Below are 10,065 nucleotides of genomic sequence, written 5' to 3' on the forward strand. Positions count from 1 at the left end.
ACGTATGCAAATCTTCTGCAAATTTACTGTTTTATTTGCTGAATTTAACATATCTGTAAAGTACTGAAGGTTTGAATTTTGTGAATACATCGTTTTTAAGATGTTAAATGAAATAAATAAGCAGTAACAGTGCTGTAGAATGAGAACTGTATAGGCTGTTGTTAAACCTTATTTCCACTCAAAACAACAACAAAAAATTACATTTAACCAGGAGTGTCTATCAACTTGTGCACACGCATTTAAAAGCCCCAAACATTTTAATCTCTCAGGGTTCAGAATGTTTTCGCAGCTTCAGGGTATTTTTATGTATTTATGATGTTTTGTTTAGTTTTGATTTGAACGGCTGTGCGGCTAATCGTGCTAGCTAGCTGTTTTTCTGATTCGGTTAGCTTCACTCGTTAGCCAGCTTCGGGGAAAAAACGCTGACCGCAAGTTATCTTAAAAATAAGGAACAAGGTTTAAGGTTTAAAGAGTAAAGAAGGAAATGAAGTATAAAATGGTGTTATGGTGTAATTAAAAGTACTCGAGGTTAAACAGCGAGCTTCGATGCAAGTGAAGATGAACAGAAAGCTAACACCGTTACTGCTCGGCTACAGCGAGTAAAGCTAACCGGAGCCGTGCTACCTTAAACAACACACATAACGCTTACTCTGCTCAAAATATATACATATTTATATGTATTTATATCAAATATCTTACCTTTTAATGGAGTGAAGCGTTCACACACGCCTCGCGTAGATGTTTTAAACAGTTCTATGAAATGTTCAGGTATTAATCCACATACAGCCGTGTAGTAGTCCTCACTGGTGTGTGTGTGCGCGTGCGTGTATAGAATAACACCTCTCCTCTCCTCTCCGGCTTTTTTTCTCCCCTTTTCACTCCCGTTTTCACCTTTAATTCGAACCCAGAGGTAGTCTGATATTACCGCCCCGTCGTCTAGTGTTCGTTCACCGTGACATATCCGAGTGGACCGGAGAAACAACTGAAATCCGTCTTGTTTGACGGTTATTTGCAAACACTCCCGCTGAGCGTCAACTACGGTCACGTTCCAAATCGCACCTTCATTGTTACTTAGGGTGCCTACGTAGTGCGCTTCGTTAGCTCATAATACAGCTACCAATGCGGCCAGCTAGATAACTATGCAGCACAATAGTGCGTGATTTGGAATGCAGCCATGTTTTTTCTTGCACTGCTTAAAGGAACAGTGGGGAAATCAGAGAAAGCGTTTGTTCAATAGCCAAAGCCCTTACTTTGGGCCACTAGGTAGGGAGCATCAGCCTTGAAATCTTATTTATTTATTTATTTATTAGGATTTTTGCGTCATTTTTTCACACACTTTGGTTACATTCATGACAGGACAGATAATTACTTGTTACACAAGAGTCATCAGTTCAAAAACACAGTCATGGACAATTTTGTATTCACCTCACTCGCATGTCTTTGGACTGTGGGAGAAAACCGGAGCTTCCGGAGGAAACCCACGCAGACAACATGCAAACTCCACACAGAAAGTACCCCGACTGCTCCACCTTGGGATCGAACCCAGGACCTTCTTGCTGTGAGGCGACAGTGCTACTCAGAGTCAGAGAGAGTCAGAGAGGTTTTATTGTCATTTCAGCTACATACAAGTACATATTGAAACGAAACAGCGTTCCTCTAGGATCACGGTGTAACACGGTACAAAAAGTGCAAGACAATACAAAACAGTGCAAATACAACAATAATACAAAAAATCCTATAATAAATAACTACAAAAGATATTCCTAATTATCCCTAATCTAAACAAGTACTTAGAAGACAGGACTAAAGACAAGTGTTAGTACATGATGGTGAATAGATGGTACAATGGTTCATGAGGTAGTGACATGTTGTACATTAGCAGAGCCACCGAGCCACCGAGCCACCGAGCCACCGAGCCACCGAGCCACCGAGCCACCGAGCCACCGAGCCACCGAGCCACCGAGCCGTTTTACACTTTTGGTTACATTCATGACAGAAACGGTAGTTAGTCATTACACAGGATTCATCAGTTCACAAGTTTAATGTCAAACACAGTCATGGACAATTTGCATCTCCAATTCACCTCACTTGCACGTCTTTGGACTGTGGGAGGAAACCCACAAAGACACGGGGAGAACATGCAAACTCCACACAGAAAGGACCCGGACCTCCCCACCTGGGGATCGAACCCAGGACCTTCTTGCTGTGAGGCGACAGTGCTACCCACCAAGCCACCGTGCCGCCCTTTAAATCAGGGAAAGCATCTGTTCAATACCCAATGCCCTTATTTTGGGCCACTAGATGGGGGGCATCAGGCTTGAAATCAAACCTCATGTAGTGAAGTCCAGTCAATCACTGTACAAATCACTATTCCAGGCGTATTGATCTTTAATTGATCGTGAGTGATCTGTTCAAATGTATCTGTATGACCAAAGATTTTGCAAATTCACAGTTCATTACCAGTAAAAAACAGGAAACGTGATGGTTTCACAGAATCTTGTTGTACTTGTACAATGACAATAAAGGTATTCGTATTCGTATGGTTTGCCGTCCTGTCAGGGGTGCACCCGGTAATACTTGGGAAGCTGTGGCCGTAAAGCATTAAAATGAAGTGGGGAAAAAAAGTTGTGGCACAGGAAACACAACAAAAATATTTCATTTGAGCTATTATCATGTACACGCATATAAACACCTACTCAAATCTGCAGATACTATTGTGTCCTGCACTGAACTCTCCAGGTCCTCCACATCTGGACCGTTTGAAGCCTGTGGAGATACAAGCTGTGGCTACAGTGTATGAACATTGAAGAATGGTGTGATGGAGGTCCCAGCAGGACTCAGTGTGTGTTCCCGGCTGACCTGTGGCTCTCTCTAATGGTCTGAAACCTTCCCCGCACACCCTTAGTCCGGCCGCTATTGAAGCGTGTTGATTAATCATTGCGAAGTGTCTCTGCTGAAACCTTAGACTGGACACTGGAGGTCAAAGATGCTCATCAATTTTCCTCACTTGAGCCTGTATGTAGTGACATTGTATTCAAACATGGTAGGCTATTTTGTCGGGATGTGTGTTTACATCTGCTGGAGCTTGTTGAAGACTAAAATAACATGAAATTTTAGACAGTGCTTGCTGGTTGATATATTGGCTTGGATTGATATCTGAGATTCATAGCAGTAACTGTTAAACGTGTCTCAAAGAATCCTCAAATTGGAACTTAAGTTATAAAAACAAAAATTGAAAATGACTGCAGCATAAACACAGGAGCCAAATACCTCAAGACTCAGTTCAGGTGATGGGCTACAAACACAACACTAGTCCTACATCTTCTGGTGGCACGTGTCATACAGTACATAGCCACTGGAACAGTTAGGTAAAAATAACAGTGAGTTGTTTTACAATATGAGCTATGAGCTAGTAAAATATGCTCTATAAAATATGTTGTAGGTTAATGTGTGAATAAAAGCCAGTAGGTTAGAACCAGAAAAACACAGAGACCATTGATTTAGATGTAACCCACTAAAGATACACAGAGAGGAAACAATGAAATCAACTGTTTGGCTGGGTGTGTTTCTGCTCTGTATGTGAACGGTAACTTTATAAGAGGACAACTGTTATCATTATAACACTGTAAGAAGCTTGGCTTGTGTACATGTGTACATAACATCGTCTGGAACTTACAGCCTACAAACTAGGTATCACCTACAGCTGGATGGTTCCTGAATCACCCGGGTTAATGATTCGAATCTTTGTACTGAATCAGGAATCACGAGTCCGAAATCTCAGTTAACCCGGATCCTATGAGTCCTCTGACTGGCTGCTGCTAAGTACCCAAGGCGAGTGAGCAGACTCACTGCAAACACCGCAGACTCAAATGATTCGCCTGAACCGACTTTACTCCAGTCCGTGAATCTAAGTAATAACTTAAATATTCCAATAAACAAGCGGTTAAACACACTGGTGTTCGTTATGTGGATTTTATGCACATGATATTATTATTATTATCAGTAGTAGTGGTATAGATTAGTAATGTAGCATGCTTGAACCCTTGACCCATTAATATACCCATCTGATTGGTAGGTGAGTCCACCCCCCTCTCCCCCATGATCAAGATTCCACTTAGAAAAAAGTGTCAACTTGTCACTGACAAGAAAAGTGTGAGGTGACAAGAGAATTAAGAGAGAAGGATTTATTTACAGAAGATGAGTGGATGGAAGACACGTGATATTTGGATGCATTTTCATGCAGTAAATCAATCACAATCAAGATGTTAGTACAAGTGACTCAAGTGACTCAAGTGAACCAGATCACATTACTGAGTGACTCAGATTAACCCGAGTCCATGAAATGAACCGAATTTACCACCACTAGTATCACCTGAAATGATTTCTTCAGCTTATTTTATACAACATACTGTAGAAGTGACTTAATAGTAAATCATCCAGAAATGAAGCATGCAGTCCATAAAGTGACAGTGCAAAATGTCATTACATTTAAAAATGTGATTGCACCAGAACCACTGCAGCCTTAATCAGAGAGGACTGAAAAGGAATGAGAAAATGTTTTATTTGCTGAACACTTCCAAAATGGTAATATGATTGTTCTTTCTATTTAATTAGCTAGCAGCAACCAATCAAAGAGACAGTAGAGATTTGCTGCTTAAGCGCTGGATCTGGTTCATGGTCCATTAAGTAAATCACCCTGGCTTAAAGAAATAACAAAAAGAGAAGGACAGAAAGCATGACAGTGAAATGAGGAAGACAATATCATCTAAAGGAAAATTACTAATAATACCCAGCTTCAATAATACCTGACCACAGTAAAAACACAGACAAGAGAAAGAACAGTAAACCACATTAGTCATGTCGTACAGTACGGGGTTTCCCAGTAACCTACTTTATGCAAATTTTAAACATGTAATAAAAACATTAAGGAGAAGCCAGAAAATGTAAAAAAATAAAAAATAAAAAATCCACCACACATTCTGCAACAGAGATGTTTAATGTAGATAAAAGATGGCACACAGGAGAATGTTGCCCAACACAGTTTATGATTTGCCTACTTGAACTTGTCTGGTCCAAAGTAACGTTAAATTATTCACACACATACACACACACACACACACACACACACACACACACACACCTTAAAATGTGTAGATGAGAGTGTTGAGCAATGGTGTAGATAAATCAGCTCTAGTTTCATCATTACACTCTGTACAGAACAGAACAGGTTTGGCCTCAGGGCTCAGAATGAGGCCTATTTAAGTATACACACACACACACACACACACACACACACACACACACACACACATAGAGTCAACCATTTAATTAGATACACTTCAGGGCCAAACATTTGACATCTCATTACAGCTCCACTGTCATTAATAAACCTTACGTCCCTGTAGCAGGTGTCTTTGCTGAGGTAGTTGGATGTAGTGAAATAGAAAGATTGAAACACTAATGATGCTTTTTGTTACACCTGCTGTCTGTTACAAGTTGTGCACTGTGAATATGAGTGGCCCTGTAAATAACCTACTTCTCCATATTAACACCCACGGGTTTGGAATGAGACGTCCAGTGGAAGTTCATGGTCAAGTGTCCACATGCTTTAGGCTGTAAAATTTACATACATACATCTGGCTGAGGAACAGCTTCTTCCCCAGAGCTGTGACCTCCATCACTTCCTCTGCACACCTCCACCCAAACCCTTAAGAACTCACACATTTTTGTACCTCATTTTTGCTACTTTGCACCTCATATCTTTGCTGCTATTATTGACGTATGTTTTATGTCTTCTGTGTGTTGCCGTGTGTTGTTTGTCTTTTTATATGATTCATTCATGTTGAGAGGTACTGCACAGTATTTTATTGTACTATGTACAATGACAAACAACGTTTCTAGTCTTTTTTTCTACACTATATGTACATACACATGCAGGGTTATCAGATGGATCACTATTCTAATCCCAATCAGTTTCAACATTTATTTATTTATTAGGATTTTAACGTCATGTTTTACACATTTTGGTTACATTCATGACAGAACAGGTAGTTACTTGTTCCACACAAGATCCATCAGTTCAAGTTTTTAATATCAAACACAGTCATGGACAATTTTGTATCTCCAATTCACCTCACTTGCACGTCTTCGGACTGTGGGAGGAAACCGGAGCTCCCCAAGGAAACCCACTCAGACACGGGGAGAACATGCAAACTTTACTCAGAAAGGATCCACATGGTGATCGAACCCAGGACATTCTTGCTTTAAGGTGACTGTGCTACCCACTGAGCCACCGTGCCATCATTTGGAGAATTGTTAATGGTGACGAGGGATGTATTATGTTCAACTGATTGGGCGGCCAATCAGTTGAACATAATACTGTACATCCCTTGCCACCATAAACAATTCTCCCAATGATGGCACGATTGGACAGTAGGTGGCTTGTCTGTTGAACAGCAATAGGCTCTTTGGGTCCGTATATTTTATCTTCTGTATTGTTTACTTAAAGTACGCAAGGGTTTTCCTCAACTCAAAAACATGCCAGTGTCTGGATTGGCTGCTCTAAAGTGCTCATATGTGAGTAAGTCAGCGAATGCGTCAGTGTGTGATACTTTGTAATGGACTGGTGCCCTGTCCAGGGTTTTTCCAAGTGGGCTTCAGATACACTTGAGGGCAGCTGTAGGCTAGCGATTAAAGAAAGTGGACTAGCAAGCATAAGGTTGCTGGTTCAAACCCCACCTGCCAGGTTGCTATTGTTGGGCCCTTAAGCAAAGCCCTTAACCCTTAATTAAACACTGTTAGTCACTTTGGATAAAAGTGTCTGCTAAATGCCAAAAATGTAAATGTGACCCTGATGAATGAAGCTACTGAAGCTAGATTAGATTCATTTATGATATTTATGATCTGTAATTTGTATTCATTTGACTTCATTTAAATAAAAAAAGAAAACAGGTCTGGGAATACACATCCTTCTCTGTTATTAAAAAGACAAACGTGATTGATTGCCTTTACATATATATTTAAAACATGTTTTAAATGTTCATGCATTTTTACACAGAAATAAAACATCATCCAACAAATGCTGTATTAATATATGTAGAATGAACACAATCTAAAAATTAACTTTAAAACTAGAGCACACCCCCCACAAACTGAGTCTCCTGTTGGAAGACAAACATACGTGGCCTCACTGACCGCCTGCATATTTGACATTCCAGCCCATATTTCAGCGTCGGCCTGTTTCTAAAACCCAGCCAGCTTACTGTTTCAGCTCATTTCTTTTAATCTCCAACATGGTAACAGACAGTAACACTGAGCTGTGAGTCTCTCTATTATACACAAGGTTGTAGTTCAAAGATTAAAGATCCCATTTAATACAGTGAATGTTCATGTGAAGTTGTTTTGGGAACTTTGGGAATTTGGCTTCCTTTTTAATACAAAAGCACTACAGAGTTTAGCCACTGATGCTTTGTGATATGACTCACTTGTCCCACAGCCTGTGTTCAGTTTTAAAGGTGTTGACAGCATTAAAATCAGGACTCCATGCCGACCTAATCCAGACCAACTTTAGTAAACAAATTCTCTAAGGAGTTTGCAATATCCACGTACAAAAACATTCCCCAAACCACATTATTGGCAGTGTAGTCTTAGAAACCTGAACCATAATGTTCCAAATAAATAGTTCCTTTGCTGCTTCTGGTTCAAGGTAGTTTGGAACTTGGTAGTCAGTTCTGCATCTGCAGACAGATGATGTGTATGCTTTAAAATTTACCAGCTCTGTTTTGTAGTTTCTATTTCACGTTAGGGATGGCATGGTGGCTCGGTGGGTAGCACTGTCGCCTCACAGCAAGAAGGTCCTGGGTTCGATCCCCAGGTGGGGCAGTCCGGGTCCTTTCTGTGTGGAGTTTGCATGTTCTCCCTGTGTTCGCGTGGGTTTCCTCCGGGAGCTCCGGTTTTTCTCCCACAGTCCAAAAACATGCAGTCAGGTTAATTGGAGACACTGAATTGTCCTGTAGATAAATAGGTGAGTGTGTGTGTGTGTGTCTGCCCTGCGATGGACTGGCGCCCCGTCCAGGGTGTTACTGTGTGCCCTGCGCCCATTGGATAAGCGGTTAAGAAAGTGAGTGAGTGCATTAGCAGTGCAGAACAGCTGCAGCGTCAACAGGAAAGAAACTGGCATTGCTGGAAAGGTGGCATTCTTTTACAGTGGCACAATGAAAGTGACTGACCTTGGCAGTATGACCCAATCCACTGCCATTGTTTGACCAAGGAGATTATATTGCAGCATGCTTGATTTTTGGCGTGTATACAGGATGTCCACTTAGTTTTTCCTCAAGTAAAGTAATATTTTCTGGTGCAAGCTAAGCAGTGGAACATTGCTGCACAGCTGTGTGTTATTCCTGCAGCACTTATAGTTTACAGTTGAAGTCAGGACATGAGTAAGCTTGTTTTCTTTATGAGAACTCGGCTCAAGACCTAAGAAAGCAAGACTAGAAGCTCTTTAGATTAGGGAAAGGATATCCATTAGAGGAAATGCATTAACACACAACATAAACCATAAAGAGGCGGTAAGGAGACAACGTCCTGCTGAGAGCGGGGAAAACCAGGCCACGGCTTTAATGTCTGAGGATAAAGATGGAAACGTTCCCATAAACTGACCTGACGGGTGTTTAATCAACTGTAGATGGCTGAGTGGTGATTATTATTTTAGGAATCATGAAGAGTTTCTACAGCATGAGCTTACAGATGCAATATCTATATTGGGTTTAATACATAGGATATGAAATTTCTCTGAAACATGGCATCTGAAACAGAATGATTTATGCTGATGTGTTGGCAGTGCAGAAAAAAAGCATTGAGAAATGATTTGTGGGGTGCTCGAGTGGCACAGTATCCTACAGTATCCTACAGTACACTACAGTACACGTTCAAATCCAGAACTGTCCATACTGTACCTAATGCCCTATCGTCCGCTTAAACTTAAACAAGGGTATTTGTAATAGTAGGAGGAGATTGCTAATGCCAGGGCTGTGATGACATTCTCCAAATGAGACTGATACTAAATACACCACAGTAGCTTTAAACAACAGCAGTATCAACAAAAAGATTATTTGTAGTTTGCCTTCTTTTGATTGTTGTTTTTTTTATTTCTATGACACCACTGTTGGGCACTTAAGTGGTGCAGCAGTGTGTTACTGCCTTGCGTCCAGTGATTCTGTGGAAGCTAGACCTGCCACAACCATGACAAGGATAAAGCAGTGGTGAAACATGAAATGAAAAAATGACACCACTTCAATAGAATGTACTGTAGATTGTAGGTGGGCTTTAATGTGAAACATGTATTGTCTCACTGCAGTGACGAATTTGCTTGAGGCAGTGGTAGCTCAGTGATTACGGTACTGGACTAGTAATCAGAAGGTTGCCGGTTCAAGCCCTGCCACTGCCAAGTTGCCACTGTTGGACGCTTGAGCAAGGCCCTTAACCCTCAATTGCTCAAACTCTATTCACTCATAATTGTAAGTCACTTTGGATAAAAGCGTCTGCTAAATGCCACAGATGTAAATGCTTGACCAATCAGTACACTTGGTCGCTGGAATAGAAGGGTAAGCAAATTTAGCAAGGGTAGTACAATGTGGGTCACTTGGGAATAGAAACAATCACTAAATGTCATTAAAAGGATCATAGAGTAAAAAAGTACAGTACCATGATCTGAAAGGTACTGAGATTTGAAATGTTAGGAGTGTTTCTTTACCAGTCCTGTATAAAATGTCTCCCACCTAAATCTCCCCCACTGTTTTAGTGGGTGAAGGGTCTAAACACTCTCTCTTAGGAAGAAACATCTAATTAAACAATCTGTCAGGATAGAAAAGCCATTATTCCTTAATGATTCACTCCAGAAGTGTGTAATTTTTCTCTTATTCTAGTAAAGATTAGTGAAAAGCTCTGGACCAGGACAGAGTATGAAGTTCCAAAAACAGACACTAAAGATACAGACTGAAGATACGGCCGATATTAGGTTATAGAAACTGTTTAAGATGAAAGGAAAAGAGATCGAGAGACATGTGG

General features: G+C 40.8%; 1 protein-coding gene across 4 annotated transcripts in view; it reads right to left on the reverse strand.

The window, feature by feature from the left end:
• The window catches only part of ncor2 (nuclear receptor corepressor 2), a 95,329-nt gene extending 94,331 nt beyond the window's left edge, over positions 1–998 (reverse strand). For all 4 annotated transcript variants that reach the window (XM_062999377.1, XM_062999378.1, XM_062999376.1 and 1 more), the window contains exon 1: positions 700–998. The gene's annotated coding sequence lies outside the window, so the exon portion shown is untranslated. The remainder of the gene's footprint in view (positions 1–699) is intronic.
• Positions 999–10,065: the final 9,067 nt, after the last annotated feature.

This window comes from Trichomycterus rosablanca, chromosome 7 (genome assembly GCF_030014385.1).
Source record: "Trichomycterus rosablanca isolate fTriRos1 chromosome 7, fTriRos1.hap1, whole genome shotgun sequence".
NCBI classification, from domain to species: domain Eukaryota; kingdom Metazoa; phylum Chordata; class Actinopteri; order Siluriformes; family Trichomycteridae; genus Trichomycterus; species Trichomycterus rosablanca.